The 16,508-nt window shown below is 35.8% G+C and overlaps 1 protein-coding gene and 1 non-coding gene across 5 annotated transcripts in view; both read left to right on the forward strand.

Moving 5' to 3' along the window:
• Positions 1-16,508, forward strand: part of COP1 (COP1 E3 ubiquitin ligase) — a 251,041-nt gene that overhangs the window by 215,777 nt on the left and 18,756 nt on the right. The gene's annotated exons all lie outside the window — the stretch shown is intronic.
• On the forward strand, positions 16,071-16,209 carry LOC140530657 (small Cajal body-specific RNA 3). Its single transcript, XR_011976085.1, has one exon.

A 16,508-nucleotide genomic window follows, 5' to 3' on the forward strand; every position in this document is an offset into this window, starting at 1 on the left:
CAAAGTGAGTGCTTGTCTGGAACATATTTTCTATGTCACAGAACCTTTACTTCCTTTGGAGTGTATCTCAGGTGCCACCTCCTTCATAAGGCTGTCCCTCATTGCACATCACCCTCTTCATCTCAGGCATTAATACACTCCCCCTCTTGAAGTTGTTTTGTATATATATACTATTTGCTTACTGGAGTATATGTATCTCCCTGGTAGAATGTAAACTCTTTGAGGCATTTTTGTACCCCCACCACCTATGAGTGTCTTGCACATAGTAGGCATTTAATAACTTGATGAACTGAATGGACTTCCAAATAGAAATGGCATAATACCATTACACGGTTTTGAAAAGATGTCTTCCTATGTTATCCTGACCCTTTTAAGTTGAATAACTCAACAAGCATTCATTAATAATAATTACTATAATAGCATTTATAGAATACTTTAAGGTTTTCAAAGCTCTGTACAGTTTATCTCATTAAGCCCTTTACTGCTATGTGTTAGATTCTGTAGTAGGTACAAAGAATGAAACACTGTCCTCCCAATGAGCTTAAATGTAACTATTTTTACATGTCTTTTTTTTGTTAAACAAAAAGCTTATATTGTAATCTACAGATTTCAGAATGGTGCTGTCAGAATAGCAGTTGGTATTAGCAATTCCATGACTGGATATTTCTGTTGAACACAGAAGCAGTTTGATTATGCAGATTAAGCAAGACTTGATTTGTCATAAACCTAGTCAAGAAACCATTTAATTTTGTTCCTCTTCATTACTGTTGATAGACAGATTAACATTGCAGAGAAACACTGGAACCATAAAACCAATAAAGGGATGCAGATAAGGACCAAAAAAAATTTGCTAAGTAAATAAAGGGACTGTTTTTTTGAAAAACATAGAAAAGAAGATGGAACATTTTGAACAAGTGTAGTAGTCATGATTTTACATTTGCTTTCAAGGAATTCTTTTATTCCTTAATGAGATTGCATAGCCCTGAAAGTAGAATATAAAGAGAAAATCCAACTTCAGGGTAACACTCTTGTTGACTTTTTTAAATTGTTATTTTAAATAACTAGTGACCAGCTTATGTAAGAATCCATTAGAATTGTCTTATAGAGAATGGAAAAGAAAAATCTCAGCTTTGTCTTTTCATATTTCACAACAGTTCACAAGTCAAAGTCTCAGTGACATCAAGGTTTGCCTTTTTTTTTTTTTAACAATAGTGATAGTTATTATTTATAGAGCATTTTAAGATTTTCAACTGCATTACAGATACTATCTCACTTGATCCTCACAATTTTGTAAAGTGTTATTATAATTACCATTTTACAGATGCAAAAACTGAGGCTGTGAAAGATTAAATGAATTCTCCAGAGTCTCACGGCTCATAAATGACCAAGGCAGGATTTGAACTCACAACTTACTCTACATTCAGCATTCTCTCCACTACACTATATTAATTTCCAATAATAATATTACTTGGAAAATTATTCATTTTGCACCTTTCCCAGGCAAAATTCTATGTTGTACTTCCTGCATTTGCAGTCTCAAAATTAGGTTGGATATAACGGAAAGAACTCCAAATTTTAATTCAGAAGACCTGGGTTTGAGTTTCAACTTTACTACTGTACTTAGTAGTTGGTTAATGGTTCTGAGTTCTCAAAAGCAGTATCAGCAGAGCACAAGCTTTGGCTGGGCCCAACAAGCCACAAATCCTTCATCTCCCCTTGATGATTGACATCATGTCTGCTATCCCAGGGCCAGCTAAGCAAAGAACAGAGAAGTAAACCACAGGTATATTAATTACCAACTGATAAATTAGGGAGAGGATATCATGGCAAAGAATGTTTTTATGGAAAAATGGATCTATCAAACCAGTAAGACCTTGGATCTTTTGTAAAGTCAAAATTTGATCCCATCTATCTGGAGTGAAATTCCACAGAAGCCTGACAGACTTTTATTTTTTAGGATTTGACCCTTAATAATACATCGCAAAAGCAAACATGGGGTCATCCCCTTCAGACTTTGTGTGCCCCAGCTGCCCAAGTACAGAAGTGCATATAGCAGTTATCATCATCTTGTCTTAAGTCAGAGACTCCAAAAGTACTTGAAATTAATAGTGAAGGAATGTTGGCTGAGTAAAAGAAGTGACTCACCTCTGCTCTTTCAAGTTCCCCTCTAAACAACTTTAAAATAACTCTTCAAATTAAATTCTGGAGAGCCAGAACCAACCAAAAATTAGGGTGAAACAGTTCTTCATCCCATTTAGGGGGTTGATAGAAAAGGTCTGTCTCAGTAGGATCGATGTCCAGCTTGGAGCCCAGCACAGACCTTGTGCACCAGGATGCCAGCAGTTCATCAGTGGCAGCAACAGCAACTTCAGGATCTCTCAGCCCATCGATAGTAAGGGGATTGGACAATGGAAGCCTTTGCTGACACTGGGTACAGGACTCTTGTCATGTTGGTCATGTGCAGTTCTGGGTCACAGCCCCAGAAAAAAAAAGGAGCACTAGCACACTAGTGTTTGCAGTAGCAGAGGTGCAGGGGCCCTGGTCACAGCAGTTCTAGAACATAGATGAGTGCTTCTTATTATTCACAGACCATAGTGTAGACCAGGAGAGCAGTGACCACATCTCTCCTTAGATCATACCACCGTAGAAGAACTGAAAATACGCAGATCATCAGAATGAGCACTGAAAACAGTAGCACAGATACTTCAAAACTTGAGACAATGTCCCCTCCAGCCCGGAAACAGAGCCCAACTTTAACATAAAGTTGTAAGTCAAGAAATAGGTTGGAAAAATGAGCAAACAAACAAGAAAAAAAACTGACCATAGGAATTTACTATGATAAGAGGGAAGTTTAGGAGACAAACTCAGAAGAAGACATGTCAAACAGCTTCAGAAGCACCAAAAAACCATGAATTGGTAAGAGGTTAAAAAGAATTCTTGGAAGAGTTCTAAAAAGATTTTTAGAATCAAGTAAAAGAGATAGAAGCAAAATTTAGGAACTAAATGAGTGGGATCCAAGAAAATCATGAAAAGAAAGTAAAAGATGCACAAAAAAAGTACTGAAGAAAATAACACATTAAAAAAGAGAATTGACCAATTGGAAAAGGAAGTACAAAAGCTCACTGAAGAAAGTAATTCCTGAAAAAGTTGGAATTGGGCAAGTGAAAGCTAATGATTGCATGAGATATCACCAAGCAATAAAGCAAATTCAAGAGTGAAAAAAATAGGAAAAAATGTGAAATATTTCATTGGAAAAAAATAACTGACCTGGAAAGTAGATCCAGGAGATAATTTAAGAATTATTATTATTAAATTTATACCTGAAAGCCATGATAAAAAAAAGAGCCTTGATGTAATATTCCAATAGATTATCAAAGGAACCTATCCTAATATTCTAGAATCAGAAGGTAAAATAGAAATTGAAAAAAATCTACCTGTCACCTCCTGAAAGAGATCCCAAAATGAATACTCCCAAATATTATGGCCAAATTCCAGAGCTCCCAGGTCAAGGAGAAAATATTGCAAGTGGTCAAAATGAAACAATTTAAAAATTGCAGAGCCACAGTCAGGATAACACAAGATTTAGTAGTTTCTCCATTAAATAATCAGAGGGCTTGGAGTGAGATTCTGGAGGGCAAAGGTGCTAGGACACTTATTGCTGTTAAAAAATATTCGAAAGCATAGCAATAAATGGAACTTTCCTTAAGATGATAAGTAGTATCTCTTCAAAACTATCAGCAAGCATTACCTATAATTGTGGTAAGTTGGAAGCCTTCCCAAATAAGATCAGGGGTGAAGAAAGAATGTCCAGTGTCACTACTGTTTCAGTATTGTACTAGAGATGCTAGGAATAGCAGTAAGTGAAGAAAAAGAAATTGAAGGAACTAGATAAAGAGGGAGTGAAGAAATAAAACTGTCTCTTTGTGGATGATATAATGGTAAATTTAGAGAATCAGCTAAAAAAATTCCTTTAAGTAATTAACAACTTCAGCAAAGTTGAAGGTTATAAATTAAGTTCACAAGTCATCATTTCTATCTAGTACCAACAAAATCATCAGGAAGAAATGGAAAGAAAAATTCCATTTAAAATAACTACAGACAATATAAAATACTTGGGAGTCTGCCTGCCAAGACAAAGCCAAGAGCTCTGTGAATGCAGTTATGAAATACTTTTCACATAAAAGTCAGATTTAAGAGTTGGAGAAACATTCATTGCTTGTGTGTAGGCCGAGCCAATGTAATGAAAATGACAGTTCTATCTAAATTGATTTACTTATTCAGTGTGATACCAATCAGACTACCAAAATTATTTTATAGTGCTGGGGGGGAAATAACAAAATTCATCTGGAAGAATAAAAGGTCAAGAATATTAACGGAATCAATGAAAAAAATGTGAAAGTGACTCATCCATTCCAGATTTCAAACTGTATTGCCAGGTGATAATCATCTAAATAGTCTGGTATTGGCTAAGAGGTGGAGTGATGGATGAGGAGGATAGATTAGGTATGCACAGTAGTAAATGACCATAGGAATCTAGTTTTTGATGAATACCAAGATGTAAGATTTTGAGACAAGAACTCACTATTTGATAGAAATTGCTGGAAAAAATTGGAAAACAATTCAGCAGAAACTCTAGATATAGACCATCATTTTACACCATTTACCAAGATATGGTCAAAATGAGGGCGTGATTTACACGTAAGGAGTGATAGCATATACAGATACATGGAATAGCTTACCTATTAGCACTATTGATAATTTATGACAAAATGAGAGGTAAAATGCATAATTTTGATTACATTAAATTAGAACGGTTTTATGCAAATCTACTGTAGTCAAGATTAGAAGGAAAACAGAAAACTGAGGAAACATTTTCGCAGCAAATTTCTCTGATAAAATCCTCATTTCTCAAATATAAGGAGAACTAAGTTAAATATATAGGAATATGAATCATTCCCCAGTTGATAAATGAGCAAAGGATATAACTAAGCAGTTTTCAGAAGAAGAAATTAAAATGATCTGTAACCATATTTTAAAATGCTCTAAAACACTACTGATTAGAGAAATGCAGATTAAAACAACTCTGAAGTGTTGCCTTACAGCTGTCAGATTGACTAATATGATAGAAAAGAGAGATGACAAATGTTGAAGGGCATGTGGAAAAATTGGAACACTAATGTTCTTTGATGGAATTGTGAACTAATTCAGCCATTCTGGAGACCAATATGGAACTATGCCCCAAAAAACTATAAAACTGGGCATACTTTTTGATCCAGCAATACCACTAATAGGTCTGTATCCCAGAGAGATTTTTTTTTTTATGGGAAAGGATGTATATGTACAAAAATATTTATAGCAGCTCTTTTTGTGGTGGCAAAAAATTGGAAATTAAGGGGATGCCCATCAAATGGAAAATGACTGAACAAATTGTGGTATGTGATTGTAAGGGAATAATATTGTACCGTAAGAAATGATGAGTAGGATAGTTTCAGAAAAATGAGGGAAGACTCATGAACTCATGCAAAGTGAAGTGAGTGTAACCAGAAAAACTTTGTACACAGTAACAGCAATACTGTACAGTGATCAACTGTACTAAGTGAATGACTTAACTATTCTTAGCAGTACAATAATTCAAGACAATTTCAAAAGATCCATGATAAAAAATACTGTTCTCCTGCAGAGAAAGAACTGACACAGAATCTGAATGCCTATCAAAGCCTATTTTTTTTAACTTTTGGGGGGATGAGGGGGTTGTCTTTTTTCTTTATCAACATGGCTAATTTGGAAATATGTTTTGCATGGCTGCACATGTATAGTCTATCAAATTGCTTGCCTTTTCAGGGAGAAAAGGGGAGGGTAGAGAGGAAAGGAAAAAGAATTTGAAATTCAAAATTTTTTTTTAAAACAAATGAAAAAATTGTTTTTACATGCAATCAGAAAAAGATTTTTCTAAAAACGTCCTTAATAGTTTTTAAGTCACTTTTTTTCTAGACGTCTTTAGCAAGTCGATTACTGGAACTCTGACATGTCACCAGTGATAAAAACTCTTGCCAACATAGAACGAGTCAAAGAGAGCAGTGATAGAGAATAGGAATATAAGAACGCTTTGTTTGTAAAGACATTCCTCTCCTACAAGAAAACAGCATTTTAAGTCCTCTGTGCCTTTTCCATATGCAGTGTTTCTGCTCTTGCAGTGACAGCACTATTTCCAGAGTTATCTTCTGCACCTTTCCCAAGTCAGCACATGTTCAGAAAGACTATTGCTACCTGCCACAGGTAACACAAAGCAATAGACACGTGAGTCAGTATTGTGCATTAATAACATCTGCTTCTGTCTTGTCCCTCTAATTAAGTGCCTCTGTTCTAATCACTTAACATTTTATAGTGCTTAAATGAGATGGAAGAAAGGTTGCTTTTTTCCCCCTTTCCAATACTAAAGTGAGACTTTGAATAGATAGTTTCACCTACAGGTGAAGAAAGCATTGATGCAGATGCACCCACATACAGTCTGTAATAATAATTGAAGTCTTCACATAAACTTCCCTTTTATATTCACTTCTTCTCTTCTCGGTTAATAAACTATTAGGAAAAAAAATTGAATGAACATAACCCTGAAACTTCAGGCCAGTAGATCTGCCTGGATGTTTTTCCGGGAGTGAATCATTCTTGTTAAGATTTTGTCAAATTATACACCTAAGCAAATTAGATTACCAAATATTCTTGGTCTTCATACATTTTAAAGCAAGAAAATGCTTTTCTTTTTGTTTTAAGTCTCAAATCATATCATGTCATCAGCAAATATGGATTCTTTTGTCTTTTTGCCCACCTTTACACCTTTAATGTGGCCTCATTGTCATTCTCAGCTCCTTTAACATTTCCTTCAAATATCTGGTCACTTGCTAAATCTGTCTACACCATTTGCTTACAACCCCTTTCTTCTATCTCTTGTGTCACAACCATCTTCATTCTGGCTATCATCAACCTTTGCATGGATTTTTGCGATAAATTTCTGGTTGTTCTCCCTGCCTTAAGTCTCTCTGTGCTCCAATCCATTCTTCACTCAACTGCCAAAAGGTTCTTTTTTGATCTCAGGTCTGACTACCACTACCCACTATCCCCTCCAGAAACACATACTCAGTAGACTCTAGTAGCCCTGTATTCCCTCTAGGATCAAATATAAATTTCTCCTTTTTTTCCTTTTTTTAGATTTTTAAAGCATTTTCCCATCTAGCCTCTTTTTAACTTTACAGTTTTCTTATTCTTTATTCCCCCTCCATGGCACCTATGGGCCAGCCTTTCTAAACAGTTGATGTTCTCTTTTTTATGCCTTTGCACTAGCTGCCCCATACCTTGTATGATTTCCCTCATCACCTTCACTTCTTAGTGGTTTCCTTCATGATTCACCTCAAAAGCAACCTCTACAGGAGGCTTTTCCTAGACTGTCAAGAGCTCGTCTTTCCCCTCTAAAGTAACTTTGTATTTACTCTCTGTGTGTCTTATATGTATCTATGTGTGTGCTTGTTTTCTGTTTAAGATGTAAGGACCTTGAAGGCAAGTCCTTTTCAGTGTTGTTTTTTCCCCTAGCAGTTAGCCTCAGTGCCAATCAATCAGCTAACAAGCATTTATTAAACTTTTAGTATGATCCAAGAGTAGTGCTAAATATTGGTGATATATAGAAAGGGAAATACACCATTCCTGTCCTCAAGGAGCTTGGTCTAATGGAGAAGGCAAATAACTGTACCTACAAGATATAAATAGTTACATAGAACAAATGTGGGGAGACTGGAGAGAGATACCAGGAAAGACCCCCTGCAGAAGTGGCTGAGCCTTCAAAGAAGCCAGGAGGTGGAGGTGAAGAGACAGAGACTTCTAGTCATAGAGGACAGCCTGTGCAAAATCACAGGGAACTACAAGAAAGCCAATATTATTAGATCTTGGAGTACATGGATAGGAGTTCAGAATACAAGAAAACTGAAAAGGAAAATGGGGCTAGTTTGTGAAAAGCTTTAGAGAGCAAACACAGGATTTTAGATTTGATCCTAAAGGTGATGGGGAGACATTGGAGCTTATTGAGTATATATGGCAGGGAGGCAAGGAGAGATGGATGGACATGGTCTGACCTAAGCTTTAGGAAAATCACTTCAGCGAGTAGACAAAGATTTCAGGCAGGGAGACCAACCAGCAGGCTATTGTAGTCCCAAGAGTTTGGTGAGTAGGGCAGTGGCTAAGAGGAGAGAAGAAAATGTAGGTAAGAAATGTTGTAAAGAGAGAAACACCAAGGCTTGGCAATAAATTAGAATATGTAGAGTGAGTGTGAGAGAGGAACAACCTCACATTTCAAGCCTGGATGACTAGCAGGATGGTAGCACCCTTGACAACATAAGGGAAGTTTTGGAAGAAGGAAGTATTTAGGAAAATGGCTTCTTTTTTGCACATGTTAAGCTTGAGCTGTCTATAAAAGTAGTTTTAGATGTCTAAAAGGCACTTGATTATTTGGTGCAGTGAGTTTGGAAAGAGGTTAAGGCTGGATATATTAATCTGGAAATCATCTTCACAGAGATGATAATTGGACCCACAGACAGTGAAATCACCAAGTGATGAAGTGTAGAGAGAGAAAGAGAAGAGGGTCCAGGATAGAACCTTCAGAGACACCCACATGTATAGTTAGTGGACATGACCTAGAAAAAAACCCAGCAGTTAATTGAGAAGGTGGTGTGAGAACCAGAATAGAGTAGTGTCAGAAAAGCCTAAAGAGAAGAGACTAGCCAGACTCCTCTGTTGTGTTCTGGTGTTATGATTGGCATTTCAGATGCTTCAGTGAGATAAAGAAGGAGGATCAAGTAAAGTCCATTGGACTTGTCTGCTAAGAGTTCATTGGTAACTGGAGAGAACAGTTCCAGTTGAATGATATGGTCAGCGGCCAAATTGCAGAGAGTTTAGAATCCAGGGAGAAGAGAGAAATTGGAAGCTCTCAATGTAGAGCTTTCTCAGAGTTTAACTGAGAAGAGGAAGAGAGGTATAGAATTGGGAATGGCAGGATCAAGTGAAGGTTTTTTGGGCGGAGGGAGGGATTATGAGAGAAATTGTCTGGCACATGGAAAGTACTTAAATGCTTATCCATGCAAGAATACCCAAGATAATGTTTTGGGGTTTTGGTGGGGGTTTTTTTTAACATATATTTTGTCACATTCACAAAACATTGGTAGATGTATTACTGATTCACCACACTTTGTGGGATTATAGAGTTGAAAGGGATCTTAGTGATCCTTTTATCTAATTCAGGGTTGGGAAACCTGAAGCATCAAGGCCACATGTGACCTTCTAGGTCCTTGGGTTCAACCTTTTGACTGAGTCCAAGTTTTACAGAACAAATCCTTTTATGAAGGGTTTTGTTCTGTGAAGTTTGGATTCAGTCAAAGGGCTGTACTTGAAGATCTAGAGAGCCACAGGTTCCCCATCCCTGGTCTAATTCCTTCATTTTACAATTGAGGAAACTAAAGCCCAGTGAATTTGTGATGTGCCCCAGATCCCTATATATCAGAAGCAAAACTAGGATGTAAACCTAGGTCTGTTGACTCAACTTCCAAAGCTTGTTCCTCTACATCCTCTAAAATAATGTAATGAAACAGGAATTCTTGATATAGATGATCTATTTTGCAAGGAATCTTGTTAAAGAAGTAATAGTTGTGTTCTCTACCTGCTAGGGAGTTGGGGAGGAAAGCAAAAAGTCAGTTCATACTTTATCCATTTATGAGCTACACATCCAGGAGCCAAAGCAAGTGGGGAAGCTTGGGGCAGTCAATATGAGGGTAAGAACAGTCTACAAGAACTCGTAACATCTTCTATTTACTGGTATCTACAGATTATCTTTCAAAGAAAAGCAGAGTCTTCTCCTCATTTACATAAGCAGTGATTTTGCATTGTTAGCTAAACTTTGAAGTTTCAGTTGTTTAGTTTTTTAACCTGTTAAGTGGTTTCCTGTCATGATACACAAATGCTCTGATGCCAACTCGGCCTGCTGCTAGCTATGACAAAGATTTGCTGTATGGCACTGTGCCTTGAGTTTGTGAAGTTCATTCCCAAACCAAATAATAATGAGTGAAAGTAAGCAAATGAAAAACTATTTAAGCTCTTGCTACATGCCAAGCACTATGCTAAGCGCTGCGGAATACCAAAAGAAAAAACTAAGACATTCTTGGGTTTTTGTGACACCGCCTTCTCTTGGTTCTCATACCATCTTCTCAATTAACTCTGCTGGTTTTTTATCCAAGTAAAACCCACTACATGGTTTGACCAAAGGCCTCCTTTCTTTCCCTCATAATACATCTAACATTTCTGTATGCTGTGTGCAAAGAATAAAGAAAATTTGTTGCTAGAGTGTGATCTTTGCTTGGAAGTAGTGGTAGTGAGTTTATTTTTCACATGTTGTTTCCATCTGTCTTGATTTGAACAAAATCTGTTATTAGATTTATATGCACAGAAGTTAACAAAAGCAGGGAATAACATAAGAAGAAAGTGAAATAAAATCTTTATATTAAGTATAAAGAAGGTGGAAGCTTTGCAACCATATGGTTTCTGTTTTCATAAATGCTTATTGATTGTGGGAAAATTGTTCACTATTGCACAAAATTATTTTATAAGGTACTTTATACTATATGATGAGTGTTCTGATGAGAAATCTTGTTGACAGAAGGGCCTTTCTTAGTAAATTTAGCATAAAGACATGGTTTAACACACAGTCAAATCTTATGAAATATATAGGGATTTAATGTAAACAACGATGCACTTTGAAATTTCTTACTTAAACCAGGTCCCTAAATTTTAAGTGACTTAAGATTTGTTTCTCATCTCTTACAAAATAAGGGAAAATTTTTTTACTATGATAGTTCTTATTTGGTGTTCTTGGCTTCAGCCTTTTGGAGGGGAGAGTGTAGAGGGGAGGATGGACAAGTATAAAACTACAAGATTGTTAAACACTTATAAATTCATATTATAACAATTTACATAATGTGCATAATATTTGTTTATATATTAGATTAGTAACTTTTATACATTGACATTTAAATGTATAAATATTTTAGTCCTAAATAAAGTTTGACTCTGGTGCCACATCATGATATCTAAAGTGACCTTCTTTTCCTAAAGACTAGTAACATATAAACTCTAGCAGGTTTGTATGACAGATTGACTTGTGTCTGGGAGGGGGGAGGGGGAAAGGCGGGGCTAGTTAGAAGCCTGTTGCAGTAGTTCAGGTGAGATATAATGAGCGCTTAAATTAGTGTTACATAAAATAGTGCTATTTATTCTAGCTTTAGTTACCATGCTATCTGTAGAATCATAGGTAAATCTGTAACTGTGCAGAAAGAAATTTTAAAGGGTATTATAAAAAAAAAAACTAGAAATAATTTGAAAAAACTATTTGTAGCAAGATTTTTTTCTTCCCTTGCTCCCAATATTTCTTTTCATTGTGACTATCTGCCACCACTCCAGTTTCTACCCAGTACCTTCTAAAGAATTGAGTACCTAAAATGTAAGATACTGGGACTATCAGTTTTGATACTTCTGTGCAGACATATTAATATTCCTGCATGAACACGAAATCATTTTCTTGATAATCATTTTAATCATCTTAAACTTGCCTTTTCTTTTTAAGTTACAATATTGCTTCCTATATCTGAAATTTTTTAGCAGTGAATATGCATTTTATGCTTTTAACTTAGTAGAATGGTGGTTAGCGTGTTCAAGCATCTGTAGCCACTTCTGGTGCTTTTCTTTCTGCTCACTCTGCCCAGTGCAGTAACCCCCCTCTCATACTTCTCTCTGCACTTTGCCTCCCTCCTTTCAGTAGATGTAATTGTTGAACCTAGTGGCAAAAATAATCTCTGTAGTTTAGCCCTTGAATTGTCTTAGCAGTGGATTCATCTGCTTGAGATTTGACTCATATTAAAGCTTCCATTAAGAAATTTAGCCAACAGCAAGTATTTAAACTGTATAGTGTTTAGGAAAAAGAAACAAGGATCATATTATCTACAAGGCTTGTGGCTCCATATTAACCCATTAAAAACTCATGTCACTCTGCCTCAAAAAGAAGAAACTTAAAGTAGTCTGGGTACTTTTGAACGTTATGCCAATCCTAAAAAATGATATGGCATTGTCTTATAGAAACCCAAGGAAAATGGAACACTCCTGAGGATATTCTGTGGAGAAAGGTTTAAGTTAATACATTTATTTTCCTAAGTGCAGTTCAGATACTTTGGCCTTGTGTACAAGTGGTTATCAAGTACATTTTACTTACTCACTTTTTCTACCCTAGTATTTTTGTTTGTTTGGTTGGTTGTTTGTTTTCTGTTGGGTTTTTTTGCCAAATCCTGTAAGGTATAGAATCACTTGTAAAAGGGAGGAGCCCATAAGTTTTTCTGGTATGTGACTGCATGCTACTAAATAATACTGAATCTATGCATTTTATTTCCTGGTTGACTATTTCGATGTGAGATAGGAGGAAGGAAAAAGACAGATAAATGATGAAGAAGAGAGATATGTCCCAGCAGGCTAGAGCCTTCTTTTCACTTGACTCACTCCACTTAGGTTCCCAGATATCTTAATTATGTATGCTGGTTGTAGACCTTGCTTAATTCTAATATCAAGAATCTTCTGTGCTTAAATTTAATATATTCAGTATAGATGTAATTTTTTGAACAAACTAATTGTACGTAGCATTTTTACATCCTCAAACTAATAAAGTGACTCTACATTTTCTAAAAAGGCACTAAAAACATTGTGAAAATTTCCATCCCTTCTCCCTGCACCCGGATATATATCTCTGTGCCCTTCTCTCAAATCCAATTGAGAAATTATGTATCCCAGTAAAATCGCAGTTTTCAAAGTTTGGGGTTTGTTTGGTTGTTTTTGCCAACAGGCTTTGTCATCTAACGAACTACAAAGACTATTAAATAAGTGTGAAAATCTCCCACTTTGAAGTTCAGCTCATTAGAGAATTTCGACACATTGGATTGTAAGACCCATGGAAATTTGCCCAATACATTGAAAATAAATTTGAATTTATTTTTGTTTTTTGTTTATTTTTTCATAGGCTTGTGCTTCTTGTAGCTTTTCTTACCAACCTGTTTTGGGTTGTTTTTTTTGTTTGTTTTTTTGTGTTTTTCTTGCACTTAATCAAACAAGCATGTATTAAGTATCTGCTATGTACTATTGAGTACTGGGAATACAAAGACAAAATCCAAACAATTTCTGCCCTCAGGGTTACATTCTTTAAATAAAGTGTGTGTATATATGTGTGTGTGTGTCTGTAAGCACGCCTATCTTTTCCATTTCCCTCATTTTCAAATATCTAATAATTATAGCTAACTTTACCTAATGCCTCCTCTGTGCTAAACACTGGCCTAAATGTTTTACAAATGTTATCTCATTTGATTTGATTACTGTGATACTGTTGGGAGGTAGGTCCTATTACCATCCCTATTTTGCAGATGAGGAAACTGAGGCATGCAGAAGTTAAGAACCTTGCCCAGGGTTGTAACAGTTATTAAGAGTCTGGGGCCAGATTTGAATTCAGGTGTTCTCGACTCCAGGTCCAGTGTTCCACCCACTGTGCCACCTAGCCATATATTTAACATGTTAAATATATCCCTCCCCATGCCTCCCTGGTGAGCCATCATAGCAAAATAAAAAGAGGATAGAAAAACAATCAGCAAACCTAACCAACACATCCCCTGAGTCTTACAGTATGGGCAGTGTTTTAAACCTTTAATTGTCCACATTTACAAGGAAGAGGAGGAGAGATCCTTTTCTCATATTTTTCTCTGGTCCAACCCTGGTCATTAAAATGACATAATTCTTGATTCTGTTCTTTCCACTTACATTGTTATACACTCATCCTTTGTTTGTTTTCTTGGTTGTACTTCATTTTACATTAGTCCATAGAAATCTATCCATGCTTCTCAGGATTCTTTGTAGTCATTGTTTCCTAGTGCAGAATTATTCTCTTACTTTCAGACACCACAGGTTTTTTTCTTCAGCTGTTTCCCAGTTGGTGGATGCATTTTTGTTACCAGTTCTTTGCTACCACAAAAAAAGGCCATTATGAGTATTTTCATGCACAGTCTGTTCTGCTATAACATGTGTTCCAATAACACAAATTTGTTCCAGCATGATTGATATATGTTAGGGAACGTTTTGTTCATAATGAGAATTTCAGGTTTTTTTCTGCATTGGTTTCTACCACAAAAAAGGCAAAAATGCAGAAAACTGTAACATTTTACAATCCACAAACCTTTCCTACCACAGGCAGAATTTAAGTATTTTTCAAGGTATACTGCCACACTTATTTTAAATCTTCTGGCACAATAGGAACTGTGAGTGGAGAAGGGTCAATCCATAATATACTCACTCCCACCACCTTCTGCATTGGGAGTTGTGGTCTGCCCAATTTGCTCATTCAGCCTGAGCCACAGGCCAAGCAGCAGCCCCAGGCTGGGGACCCAGCTTCTGTTTATTTTAGTATTTGTGTATTTCTTAATCATTTAATGTGTATAGACACACATGTATACAACATGTATAAAAACTCTGCTGCCATTTTTTATTAGATTCCTTTATTTTTTATATGCTATTGACAAAATTTTTGAACATTGTACCCCTGACCTCATTTACTCCATAGGCTTTGTGTTTTTTATTGATTTTGCATAATGTGGTACTTTTGAGGAACACATATGTCATGTTATAGCAGAGATTACTGTACATTAGAACTTTGTCTGACTTCTTTAGGGTATATGCCCAGGTTCTCTGAGTCAAAGAACATGAACATTTTATTTATTACTTTTTTTAGCATAATTCCAAATTGCTTTCTAAACTGGTAGAACCAGTTCACAGCAAGAGGCTTATATTTTTATTGGAGGAGTTAAGTACATGTAAAAAGAACGTACAGTTCAAATGAAATCATGAAAAAAGCAGGAAAGACCCCAAATTATTTTTTAAAACAATAGCTTCGTACTAGTTTCGTACTAGTTTAAAAGTAGAAGAGCAGATCAATGGAACCACCCAAATGAGGGTGATTCATAATTGAGCTTAGTAATTCTCTTATGAAAGATATTTCATGCAGAGATTCTTTTATCAAATCTTTTTGTTGATTTTGTTAGTCCAAAAGCATTTTATTTTTGTGTAATTGAGGTTACCTATTTCATCTTTTGTGATTTTTTTTCCTTTATTTGGTTAAGAATCCTCCCATAGCTAAAGTTATAAAAGGTACCATGTCTGATTCTTTGCTAATTATTTTATATCATGACTTAATATTCAAGCTATGAATCCATCTTTGGCTTATTGTGGTATATCGTGTAAACATTTGGTATAAATCTAATTTCTGTTCAGTTGCCTTTCAGTTATCCCAAAAGTCTTGTTAAATTAAGAATATTTCCTCAAAGTAATTCATATATTTGGATTCACTCACCCATCTGTACTCAGGACAGCTATTGACCTATAATAGAAAACAGTGATCCATAGTACTCTTGTGGTATAAAAGTATGGTAATAGATAACATTGCCTCAAGATTTAGAAGCTCTTTGATCTAAAATACGAGCATAAGATCATTGTCCTCAATTTACTGTACCACTGCAACAATGTTGCTGCTTTCTAATTTTATTCAGAGGAGCACTCCAAATCCAGAAATGTTAGGGTTGAGTGTATTAGGGAATGTGTTGAATACCCACTGTCACATAAAGGAAAGTGTTTCTGCTTTTTTTTCTTTCTGAATTTAAAAAAATATTTCCCTACTGAATTGAACAAAATGGGAATAGAACTTGAGGCTTTTGTTCCATGTTTGTATGTTTCTAACTTTTCCTCTCATACACATTCTTCATAACCTTTCCTCTCTGACTAAAAATGGTTTTGCTTTTGTATGCTGTGTGCCATTTTAATGATTTTTTCTTTTATCTGAATTCCTTTTTTTCTTCACCTTATTTGAATGCATTAAAAACCTGTTTAAATGAGAATTTGATGTAGAATGCTAGAGTAGAAAAGGCAGTATGACAAAAGTCTTTTTAATAATGAAGCACACTAGAAATGGAAGCTGCAGGGACCATCCGTGTGGACAAATGAAATACATTTTGTCTACGTTATGCAGCCTTCCTATAAAAAAAGTGGAGGTCTCTGTCTGGTTTAGGACAGCTGGCTAAGCTTGATCGTTCCCCTCCATACAATTCTTCCACCATCCTTCAAGAACTGCTTTATTTACTTCTTAGGTTACTCTGGGCTTTATCCAGCCAGGTGCACTAGATTATGAAGAAAGAATGCAAGCCACTTGGAAAGGTTACGTTTGTGTCCATATAAAAAAAACATCCAATGACCTGTTTTAAAATGAACCCATAACGATCTTGGTACCACATAATTAAAGTATATATTCTTTCTTTTGGCTAATAATCACTAAATTGCATATGTAGAAAGTGACACATGCAACCGTTCACAATCACTGTTACGTAGTGATTACTTTTCAGGTAATA

The sequence above is a fragment of the Notamacropus eugenii genome, chromosome 2, assembly GCF_028372415.1.
Source record: "Notamacropus eugenii isolate mMacEug1 chromosome 2, mMacEug1.pri_v2, whole genome shotgun sequence".
Taxonomy (NCBI): Eukaryota; Metazoa; Chordata; class Mammalia; order Diprotodontia; family Macropodidae; genus Notamacropus; species Notamacropus eugenii.